This window comes from Solanum pennellii, chromosome 11 (genome assembly GCF_001406875.1).
Source record: "Solanum pennellii chromosome 11, SPENNV200".
Classification (NCBI taxonomy): domain Eukaryota; kingdom Viridiplantae; phylum Streptophyta; class Magnoliopsida; order Solanales; family Solanaceae; genus Solanum; species Solanum pennellii.
In genome coordinates, this window is record NC_028647.1 from 46,409,676 (window position 1) to 46,422,477 (window position 12,802).

General features: G+C 41.1%; 1 non-coding gene and 1 pseudogene across 1 annotated transcript; one reads left to right on the forward strand and one right to left on the reverse strand.

Annotated features, from left to right (window-relative positions):
* The window catches only part of LOC114074748, a 5,766-nt pseudogene extending 5,666 nt beyond the window's left edge, over positions 1–100 (forward strand).
* Positions 101–7,975: 7,875 nt separating this feature from the next.
* TRNAN-GUU lies at positions 7,976–8,048 on the reverse strand. Its single transcript has one exon. It is a non-coding gene; the product is annotated as a tRNA-Asn (tRNA).
* Between the last annotated feature and the right edge of the window lie 4,754 nt (positions 8,049–12,802).

Sequence of the window (12,802 nt, forward strand, 5' to 3'; positions counted from 1 at the left end):
AGTTGGTGACCTGATGACAGAGGAGCCGGCGACCGAAGCCCCGGTGAACGGCGGCCGTAACTATAACGGTCCTAAGGTAGCGAAATTCCTTGTCGAGTAAGTTCCGACCCGCACGAAAGGCGTAACGATCTGGGCACTGTATCGGAGAGAGGATCGATGCAATAGACATGTCTGTGAAGATGCAGACTACCTGCACCTGGACAGAAAGACCATATGAAGCTTCACTGTTCCCTGGGATTGGCTTTGGGCCTTTCCTGGGCAGCTTAGGTGGAAGGCGAAGAAGGCCTCCTTCCGGGGAGCCCGTGCCATCAGTGAGATACCACTCTGGAAGAGCTAGAATTGGTTTCCGGGCAATCTTAAGTCCAAATGGACTGGTCCTTACATGGTTACCCAACTATTCCCTCATGGAGCAGTTGAGTTGGAAACTAAGGAGGGTGTGCGGTTCAAGGTAGATGGACAACGTATAAAAATCTATTTCGGGCATGCTGAATCGGCAAATGAAGTGATCGAGGCATACCATCTTGATGAAGTCTGAGTAATCAAGTGTCCTTAGTCGTGCCGCGACGTTAAATCAGGCGCTGGTTGGGAGCCAACCCAATACTTATAGTTTTTCTTTCTAGTAATGATAACATTTTCTACTAATGGGGTTTTAAAGTTGCAGGCACATCACTAGGAAATTCTGCAGCAAAGCACTCCGCAACAGTCACTGACGAACACATCGACGGACCGTCACGCACGCGACGGACCGTCGCATGAGTCCGTCGCGCCAGGTACGTCTGTCATTTATTTTTAAAACTAGGGCACACGTGACGGAACCAATGACGGACCGTCACATCTGTGATGGACCGTCGTCGGGGTCTCGTTGCGTCATTAATGAGCGTACCCGACCCGACCCGGTTGGGGGAAATTTGAAAAATTTTAAACCTTTAAAAACCCCACCCCTTCATTTCACCCATTTCCTTCCCTCTTTCTCCCATTTCCCTCCCTTTTCAACTTCCAACTTCATAACCCCCCTCTCTTTCAACCAATCATTTTCCCAAATTCCCCGATTCCTAAAATCCACTATCTACTAGTCGGAGTCTGCCGTTGTGGTTCTCTACTTGATCACCAAGTACCTTCCTAGCTTGTTTTTCTCATATTCTCAGGTATGTGTCTCTGATTTCTACACATTTACATTGCATTTTTGTTTATCAATTAGTATTAGCCTAGTTCTTATTGATGGGTTCATTCTTTAATACAAATTCTGTCTGACCTAGGTTGAGAATCCTCAAAATTGCCGTGTTAAAACTCTAGAAATAGGTGCTTTAGCATTGCTAGTTACTAGGTATTTGGGTTATACACATGTAGGTTAAACACTAAAAAATTCCATTTGGGTCATAGGGGATGATTGTGGCATCCCCAATTCTGACACTGAATGACAGAACGAGACCCCGATGACGGACCGTCATACCCACAATGGACCGTCATGGGGTCCATCCCAACATTCCCAACACCCCACTATCCAATTTTCTCTAAGTGTCCACCAATGGACACATGCGATGGACCGTCGTTCCCACGACGGTCCGCCCTGCAGAACCGTTCTGGTTGTCAGAGACCCTATTCCTAAGGGTCTCTCACTTTTTCTAAGTGTCCACCAACGGACACTTGCGACGGACCGTCGTTCCCACGACGGTCCGTCCTGCACAACCGTTCTGGTTGTCAGAGACCCTATTCCTAAGGGTCTCTCACTTTTTCTAAGTGCCCTCTTACGGACATCTACGACGGACCGTCATACCCTCTACGGTCTGTCCTGCATAACCGTCATGACGGTCAGAGACCCCTTTCCTAAGGGTCTCCAACATTTTCCAAGTGTCCTATTATGGACATCTACTACGGACCGTCACACCCTTGACGGTCCGTCCTGCATAACCGTCATGACGATCAGAGACCCCTCTCCTCAGGGTCTCCATACTTTTTTCCAAGTGTCCCACGACGGACATCGACGACGGACCGTCATCATCACAATGGTCCGTGCTGCTTATCCGTCATAACTGTCAGAGACTTTCCTTTAGGGGTCTCCACATAAATATAGTTTAAGTAATACATGACGGACCCCATGACGGTCCATCGTACTCACGACGAGCCGTCACCTGGTCCATCGTGTTTCACTGTTACTATAGAAATGTCATTACATCTTGACTCTTTTATTTATTTTGTGTCGTTTTGCTTGTCTAGTTTACTCCTTCTAGTACTAATATTGATTCTGTACAGGTACTATCTATCATGGCACCAAAACAAGATCGAGTCTACGCACGTGGGCGATCAAAGTCTGTCGCCCCGTCTGCTCGCCTGGTCATTAGCTTTGATGATGAGTGTGACATCGAGTACGTGCCCCCAGGCACTTCCACCCCATTCCGAGATTCATGTGCTGCCAGAGTTACGCCCAAAAAGGGTCATCCGGCGTAGTCACTGCCTCCCAGTCTGATGAGGAGCGCACACTGACCGGCACACTTTCTGGGTCAGCTACTCATGAAGAAGAAGCGTCTGACTCCTTAGGAGTTTCATGGTCGGAGGAAGCCTCCGGGTCTGCTGAAGTCCTGCACCCGCCACAGTTGCACAGTCTGTCTCGTCTGATGAGGCTGATAGTTCTGAATCCACACCCAGCTCACCGACTCGTGCTCTCACCCCGGTTGCCGACCAGCCCAACCGGAGGTGTGTCGACGGGCAGTATCAAGTTTATTCAGACACAAAGTTTCTGAATGATAAATGAGTCATGACACGGACCCTTACATTGGAGAGGCGAGTCCTTATGGGAAGTCTCCCGACTATGCCAGAGATCCACAATCTCTTCACCAGACACCGACTGGAGTGGACAGCGCGTTCGTTGGGCCGTTATAGTGAAGAGTTGGTCCAAGAGTTCTACGCCTCCTACGTGGCTACTCTCAGATTACAGATTGATAGGCGGGCTGCCCCTGCCAAACAGGCCCCACTGGAGCATGTCCGAGTACGTGGCATTCAGGTTGACATCTCCCTGCCTGCCATTCGTCGGAATCTATACGGCGAGGAGTTGATGTCAACCGGACCCCTCTCACCGCCGAAATAGACTACCAGTGGCAAATTGTCAAAGATGGCCAATTCTTGCGTGAGCCATCGCTGAGAGAGACCATCAACAGGTGGATGGCCCTGCACTTGTCTGTTGATGGAGAGGGTGCCTACTGGGTAACCGAGCCGAACGGAACCATCAAGAAGGCTAACCTGACCTTCACGGCGAAGTTCTTATGGTCGATTGTCCGCTACTGCCTTTCCCCCACAGCTGCTGATAATACAGTCACATGGGATCGTGCAGTACTGATGGCGGCGATGATACCCGGGTTTGAGGTGGACTTTTCTTGGCTTCTACGGGCGGTCATGCACGAGAGGGCTTTTAAGGTCACAACTACTTACCCTTTCCCGTGCATGATATTTTCTTTATGCAGGTCCGCAGGTGTGCCTATCTGGCACATTGATCAGCTCAAGACCCCGCTGGGCACTGTTGATATTGACCTCATCAGGGATGAGGCCAATGAGTTCGCCCCACGCAGAGGGCCCCGTCCAGATTTGCCTCCACTTGGTAACAATCTGGCTGATACGGTAGCACAGGCTCGAACGGCTACGCAGGCTGCGTCTAAAAGCACTGACACTACCCCGGTCGAGTCTATCCCGGGTAGTAGCACCGCCCCTAGCTCCTCTCTTTCAGCCCCTATCCATGCTCTTGTCCCGCTTGCTAGGGTCCAGAAACTTGAGGCACTGATGGCTACACTTCTGCATCACATCCAGCCTTGGATGCAGAGGTCTATTGCTGAGGCAGAGGAGCGCATGGAGCGTAAAATGGCCCAGCACACAGAGCGGAAGATCGCTGAGGTTCATCAGCGCTTGGACGCCTTTGAGGTGTGGGTGCTAGCTCGGTCAGCCCCTCAGGTGGATGTGTCGACCCTTCAGGCTGCAGTCGAGAGTCTTCGCGCAGATATTGATATGATCCTAGAGGCTAGGGTGCCTGAGTCTGAGGCCCCTTCTGCAGAGCCTGCTGAGGACACAGTGATGGCGGCCTTATTCACCACTTGTGAGATTCCACCACCTCCCCCTCGAGAGCATGCCAAGAGGTGTAGGGGTCGAGAGGAGGATGAGGCTAGAGCACGGAAGAAGGAGCACCGTGAGATGGAGGCCGCGAGGAGAGCCTCGCTTGCTGATGAGGAGGCGCGTCAGATGAGAGTTGTAGAGTTAGCTGGTAGGGCATCTAGCTCCAGAACTGTGGAGATAACGGGAGGCACTACTGATAGTGTTGTTGCTGATGAGGACACTACTGAGGGTGTCCAGATTATAGAGGTAGTGGGTTCCGAGGAACCGGACCCACCAGCTTGCTGATCGTCGGCGCTTTGCGCCCCAGGTTTACTTCACCTACCACTCTAGTATTTCAATTTTTTTATGCATTGGGGACAATTGCATGTCTTTTTGTTGGGGGTGGGGTAAATGGAAAGTGAGTGCTAGGGTGAAGCCGAGTAGCCCAATTCACTATCATCTTTTGGGGTTTTCTTGCCTGTGTTCTTATTCCCCAAGAGACTGATTATTTTTACTGTCGAACCGGCATGTCTATATCTTGTGTACATAGTTTAACTCTGAAGCATGATGGCTAAAATGATATCCTGATGAAATAAAAATGATGCATGACTAGGCATAGTAATTGATAAATGTGTGGCTCTAAGCATGACATAGAGATACACCACTGCATGACCCTAAGTCTAAAATTCGAACTAGGTGTCTGATAATCTGGTAGAGTAATGAAATGTCAAGTGAGTGTGAGGAAGATTTGAATAGTCCACTATTTGTACTAAGCTAGAACTTGCATGGTTGGTCCTGCTAAAAGTAAGATGTAACAAACAATTAGGAAAGGATCATAGGCCCTTGTTCAATATAGCCCATTTTTAGCCTAAATAAAAAAACAAATGAAATTAATCCTTCTTTGATCCAAATGATTTGAGCTTAAACTAGACCTTTCTTTTTCCCCCCAACTGATCTTTTCTGGGAATAATGTGTTGTCCCTGGTCCCTCCTTGGACATGTGTACCTCAGCTTATGCCAAAAGCATAAGTTGAGGGTGGCTAATGCAGTAAACAACTTTTTATGGCCCTGACCCAACTTTGGGTATTGTGTACTTTGACTCATGGCAAAGCCATGAGTTGAGGGTGGCCATTATGAGGAATGCTCTGGAAAGTGGGGTTGAAAGAACAAAGACAGAGAAAGAACAAAAGTAAAGTGACTCAAGAATCAGTTGAAAGAAAAGTGAAAAAAAAACAATAAATACAAGCAAGAAAAGAAGAGAGTCACTTACACAAATGAAGAAAGAAGGGAAAATAGCAAGGTGAAAGAATATGAGAAACTGGGCGAAATAAAATGATAAAAAGTGGTTTGTTTAGCCGATATGTCAAGGAGGGCAAAAAGTCACTAAAGTATACCTAAATATACCCTACCTGACCCTGATCCTATATAACAAGCTAAGAAAGTCCTATCGTGATCCTAAGAGTTGTATAGCGAACTTAAAGCAGTGAAAATAAGGGTAAGCTTATGGCAATATGTATGAATGAGTTGTGAATTTGTTCTGAGAGTGAGTGTTGAAAAGTAATCCTTATACTCAAACTGAAATCATTGTGTGAAAAATGAGGATGTTGTTTTGAAGTGAGGACACTAGTTGCAATACCGAAAATATTAGCACCTCGGTGAGAAATTGAAGAGGATAGGTGTTAGTGCGTGGTGAGTTTGTGTCATGGTCTGATCCCGCATAATTCAAGCCTAATAGTGATAACATGCATAAATATGATAAGACTGATCGAGATTGATAGCCAAATGATTGCGAAAGCTAAAACATGGATACTATTGTACAAAGATTTTGTAGTGAGTCATAGTGCGTCGCTTGAAGACAAACAACGAATTTAAGTTGAGGGTGTTGTATATATTGTGGTTTCACGGTATATTTAATGCTTTTTCCTTAAGTTTAGTGTGTGTCCAAAAGCCTTTTTGTATTGATTTTTATGTATTTTCTATTTATTTGCAGGAAATCTGTCCAAGGATGAACGCGGCAGTTTTTGAGCAAGAAGTGCAGAAAAGTTACCTCCTACGGAGCCTGTGACGGTCCGTCGAGCCTGTGACGGTCCGTAGGTGGCATCGTGGTGAAGCTGCTGAAGGAAGATGGGGAAGTCTGACCAAGTGTGGGGTTACGAAGTGCGTGACAGACCGTCGTAGCCATGACGGTCCGTCCTGCTGGTTCGTCGTGAAGATCAGAGAAGTAGTCCCAGTACCCAAATTCCAAGAATTGAAGTGTTATGGAACGGAGACCCTCGACGGACTGTTGTGCCTGTGAAAATCCGTCATACCTGCTGTCGAGTGTAATGAAGAGAGAAGCAGAAGAATTTACAAAGTATGGGACGACGGAGTCCATGACGGTCTGTCGTGACCACGACGACCCATCGCCAGATCCGTCGACCCAGCCGCATTTTGACAGATTTCCAGCAAATAGAGTCCTCCTTTGATTAGGTTTTTGTTTTTTATAAATAGTTCGAAAAACCTCGTTTTGGGGGTTAGACTCTTGATTATTTTTAGACTCTTTGTTAGACTTTTGGTTATTAGACACTTTTGTGTTGGATTCTTTGTAAAGAGATTATTTTGATTACTAGACTTTGGATTGTTACACTATTCTCTGGAGTTGATTGTTGGTGATTTTGTCGATTAATCAAGTAAATTTCTGGATTTTCTTCTTACTCATTAACGTAAGTGAATGAATTCTTATATAGTATATATGAATATTGTAATTATTACTATGGGTAACTAAACTCCATAACTAGGGTTGTGGGAACCATGGGCGAATAATGAGGTAAAACCTAACTAAAATAACAATTCTAGAATAGTATCTTGCATGTATTGATAATTCTTTCGCTTAGAAGTCTTTTTAACGGATGACCAACGTTAGAACTCGCCTTAATGCTACTTGCCGGACCAAGGAGGTAGATAATAGGAAAAGAATTATCAACATAGATTTAGTGTATACTATCTAATAGGCTAGTATTGATTGGTACGAGGTAATAACTTAGTCAAATATCGAATACAATGCTTAATATGAGGTAAAGGTAAGGGTTAGTATAGCAACACACGTAGCCGGACCAAGGTGCGGAGTGAAATTTTCTAGATGTCGGACCAAGGATGTAGAAATACATAACTTATCACTTTGCATGCAAGATACTAGGAAAGAATTTTTTATAGTTAGAATTATCAAATTAGGAACCTGTGGGGAACACGTAAACCCTAGTTACTCTTATTAATTGATTAAACTCCAACATTTGAATCTGTTAGTTGTCTACTGTGATTTAGCTAGCTATTTTCATTTATTTAGAAATAGAAAACCCCCCTTTTATCATTTTTGTTTTCTAAGGAAATAATTGACTGAACATAGTAATAATAGATTAAAGTTAAGTCTAAACTATTTTCCTCGTGGGAACGATCCCAACCTCATTAGTTGGGTTATTTACTTGACACGACCGCTTTACTTCTTATTTGAGAAGTAAGTTTGAGCGTATCATTTACGCCCTGTAACTCTTCCTCAGCCAGGCTTGGGCAGAATAGCAGAGCAAGTATTAGTAGCATAACAAAAAAGCCTTCCTCGTCATTAATATCTTTGATCGCGGCAATTGTGACCTCTCGGGAGAATCAATGACTGCATCAAAGATGCAGTGCTAGTACATCTGAGACTTCTTAATTGTCTAGTTGTAAATAGCCCAGGGCTATGGAACAAAGGATTATCTCGGACCTAGACCGAGGTATTGATGGTGATTTTCTAATCTCGCAGAACATAACGCGATACGATGAGATAGAATGCAATATAAACAAAGACAGGGAACAGGTTATCTACTCTTAACGGGCAAAGTGAGCCCCTTTATTCTTATTCTGATTAAAGAATTCAGAATCAATCAAATCTCCCCAAGTAGGATTTTGAACCTACGACCAATCGGTTAACAGCCGACCGCTCTACCACTGAGCTATTGAGGAATAACAGGAGATTTGATCTCATAGAGTTCAATTCCCGTTGCCAACCCATGACCAATATGAGCTCGAATCTTCCTTCGTAACTCCCGGAACTTCTTCGTCGTGTCTCCCTTACATGCCTCATTTCAGAGGGAACCTCAAAGTGGCTCTATTTCATTATATTCCATCCATATCCCAATTCCATTCATTTAATATCCCTTTGGTGTCATTGACATAATAGATGTCGTTTCTAGTCTATCTTTTTCTATTTCTTTTCCATATATGGAAAGTTCAAAAATCATTATATAATAATCCAGAAAATGCATTAGAAAAGAAATAAGGGAGGTTTGTGATGATTTTTCAATCTTTTCTACTAGGTAATCTAGTATCTTTATGCATGAAGATAATCAATTCGGTCGTTGTGGTCGGACTCTATTATGGATTTCTGACCACATTCTCCATAGGGCCCTCCTATCTCTTCCTTCTCCGAGCTCTGGTTATGGAAGAAGGAACCGAGAAGAAGGTATCAGCAATAACTAGTTTTATTACGGGACAGCTCATGATGTTCATATCAATCTATTATGCGCCTCTGCATCTAGCATTGGGTAGACCAAGAACAGAGAAGAGCGAATTCAGAAAAAAGAACGAAATTTGTCAAATTTGTATTCAATGCAATTGATCCTAATTTGACAAAATCGGGAAAAAATCGATTGGAATAAAAGAAATCAGTAAAAAAGTACCTCGCTGGTCCCATAAATTAATCACCGAATTGGACCAACAAATGGGTGAATTTCAAGATCGTGCATCAATGGATCATCAACTTCGTTCAAGAAGAGCGAAACGTGTAGTTATTTTTACTGACAACAACGCGACTAAGGATCCTAAGGAGAAACTGGCCTTAATAAGCTATTCGCAACAATCAGATTTTCGGCGAGGTATAATTAAAGGCTCTATGCGGGCTCAAAGGCGCAAAACATTTGTTTCGAAACTATTTCAAGAAAATGTACATTCCCCCCTTTTGGTTGATAGAATAACCTCCCTACGATACATAGGCATCGCTCCTAAGTTTGATTAATCTTATTTAAAGAAGAGGACTAGAATGTTTTATTTCCTTAATCAAAAAGAGCAAATAAATGCCTTTTTATTTCTTATTAAAATTATTTGTTTAAGAGGTTCACGAACTATGCACACTTAGATTCTCACTTTGATGAGATATTAGAGATACCTTCTCGGATTTAGTGATCCTTTTTTAAAATATTAAAAAAAAGAACATTTATTTCCTTTTCAAAAAAAGAAAAAAAAGAGTTTCTACTTATTATTAAAAAAACAAGTTTGCTTATGATCTTCGCAAACAATACACATTTGATTCTCATCTAAATAAGATATGTATGCAGTCTTTCTCGAATTCAGTGATCCTTGTTGACACCCAATTTTGACCTTCCTCGATAGTAATTAACTAGCGAGCTTCTCGAGTTTAAATGGTTTAAAATAATTAATTTCATTTAAAATATGAAAATGAATAAAAATTAAAATTTTAGCTTGCAAGTTATTTTAAGTAAGGTTTTGAAACTATTTTATATTATTTTAGCTAATGTATATGTCTCGCATAATTATTCGTATAATTATTATAATGTTATAAGTATTCGAAATCGAAAAAATAATGATAGTAGTAATACTTTGTTTTATATAAATATTTGGTTAATTATTTTAGGCTTATATTTGAATATTTAGTTTATATTTGAATTAATTATTTTATTAACCTTAAAAAGCTTGTTAATTAATTATATTAATTCGTCTCTTTTTAAAATTGTAATCTAGTTGGCCAATTACAATTTGACTAAATTGGTAATATTCTAAAAGACCAATTTTTGGGCCATTTATTACCCAATTTCCAATTGTTCAGCCCATTCCCTCCCATTCCAAACCTCTGCCCATTTATCAACAGCTGCCCCAACCCATCACTTTAACTCAAATTAGGGAAAAAACATGACCGAATGTAATTCCCAGCATAATCCCTGCCCATCAGAAAGCACTTTCAGCAATAGCCCAACAATTTCCAACCCGACCCAATCGTGTTCTCTCTCCTACACGCGAAAGAAGCAGCAAAAGGGAGGTACGACTTTTTCGTCGGCTTCCTTAACATCCCATTCATTCGTATGGTCACACCTGCACTAGAGACACGCGAGAATCGTCCTTGAGACGACGAGATTGCTCCATGTCGCCCTCACAAGGACGGGTGAGTCGATCTCAAGCATTGATCGCACCTTTTTTTTAGGAATGAGTTGAATTTTCATAAAAAGTGGTATGTCCAAAATTGGTGAAGATTTTGATTTCAAATTTTGAATTCATGGGCCTTGAATCCAATTTTTCATCCATTTTCCCCCATTTATAAAAAGCCTAATTCCTCTCTCTATCTATATTCTTTACTGTTCCTTTGAGAAGGGGGGAGAAATTTTTTTTTTCCTGAAGATTATTCTTAAGCAAAGAACACTCATATCAGTTGAAGAAAATAGGCAAGAATATACACGGAAAACACGTCTTAGCTCTATTCAGGTCAAAGATAGTGCTTAGTATCCCGGATCATTGTTCGAATTCAAGTCGCGAAGTGGAGACAAGCCCCCATATGCTCGCCTTATCCCTAGTTTGCTGCCCGAAAAAGGTAACATCTTCCCTTTGGATATTTTTTCGTCTTTGTTGCTTTAATGTGATACTGTTATTGTGTTGATCGATGTCGTCGAGTTTTGTAGTTTAAATGTGATGTATGGCTGCCCTTGGTCAATTTTTCTGTTTTTTATATCTCGTTTGGATCTAGCATCATGGGAATATTTTAGATGTTACATGTGGTTAGTTTTGTGCTTGTGTAGTTGGCTGAGTCATTTGTTAAGCATGTTAGCATCATCATTGATCCCTTATTTTAGTTGGTAATGGAGTAGTCGTTTCTTTATAGTATAAGGTTTATGCTGGGATTATTTCGGCTGCCCGTGTCCTAAAAAATGTATTTCTCAGTTTCTTCGACTATAGCTATTACGTCTACCTAAAATCTAAGCTTATTGGTCGTTTGAGTTCTTAGTCGATAAAATCATTTCCATTGTCTTGTTATTATCCTTAGGCGTTAAAGATTTTCTCTACTGTGTTGTGCATATTATATGGTTTAGTTTAATTTTTTTCTTTTTCTTGTCCACATTGCTGGAATTTAGTTCTTCCGAACACTTTTTGGTATGAAGGTTTCCTCTCCGAGATAGAATCTGTAGTTCTTAAGCCGTCTGGAGTTTCCGCCTTTACAAGATTTAGTTCGTGGGTGTTCTCTCTAGTTGTATGCTTTTGTCCCGGATGATTTTGTATGGCAATATGTTAAGTTGGAGTCGGCATAAGTGATACTCTCTAATAGGAAAATAAGCTTACTTTCCTCTCTTTATTGTTTATATGTTCTGTATTTTAATAATGGGCAGTAAATGCCTTTTCTTGGCAGCAACATTTGGCTATAGTTTTCTCCCAGCAACAAGCGACATGCTCCCTCTTTTTTTCAAAATTTTATATCACTAGTATTCAATAGTTTAAATGGCTACCGTTCACCTATTGCTTTGTTGTTTTTTGATTTTTTTTTCTTTGAAGATTGACATGGTTAAATCCAAGTTTATATGATTCCCATCCCCCTTTTAGTGTTATATTACAAGTTCTTATCGATTAATGTCAACTGAACCCAGTTTTAAGTCGAGATATGATTAAGAAATTTTGTTGGTTATTTCCTTTATTTTGGCATTTCGAGTAGCTGCTAATTCTTGTTCAATTGTTCCTTTTCATGTGAAATCTCCTCCGAATCCTCACGTGTTATATCTCTTCTCCTCGCGTTTTCCTATTGGGACATAAAGGCCCAATACTCTTTCTTATCGAGTCGTCCAGCCTCCTTTAAAATGATGTACAGATTGAGAGCAGTAGCATGTTGCTGGAAAATCAATTTCCCAGCCCCGAAAAGTCGAAAAGTAGACTGATATACCATCTGTATACATTGGTATACAGTAGGAATATATGGTATACGGTGTAAAAAATGTGCCAATACAGGAAAAAGGCAGAAATACGAAGATCTGGATGAAATTACAGGTTTGGGAGCTCGGGAACTATTGACATACATGACGTATACATAGGATACACACTCAATGTATGTCATGGAGGATGAAAATGGAAAGGGGCCAAAAGCCCAAGGAATAATTCAGCAGGGTCTAATTGGTTCCTAAGTGGGCAAGACCTATTTTGGGTCATCATCTTAGAAATAGGACAGGTGGGCCAAAGCCCAACTTAGTAGAATTTGGGCAAAATTGGCCCAAGTTCAAATATTTCCTTTCTATATCTCTTTATTTATTTGTTCTTATATTGACTAACACCTTTGATTATGATTTAATTAATTCCCAAATGATAGTCGCCTCTTTCTTATCTTTATATACATATACTCTGAATTTATTTATATACATATAATGTTACTTAGTTTTTATTTTACTTCTTGGTCTTTGTCAACCCTTAAGTTCATACCTTTAGGTCATCCCCTTAGCTATTTTCCCGTAAAAAGAGATAATTAATTTTAAAAATAAGTAAAGTTAAAATTTTTTTATATATACATATACATATATACATACATACATACATACATGTATATATATATACATACATGTATATATATATATATATATATATATATATGTGTGTGTGTGTGTGTGTATATATATATATATATACATACATACATACATACATACATATATATATATATATATATATATATATAT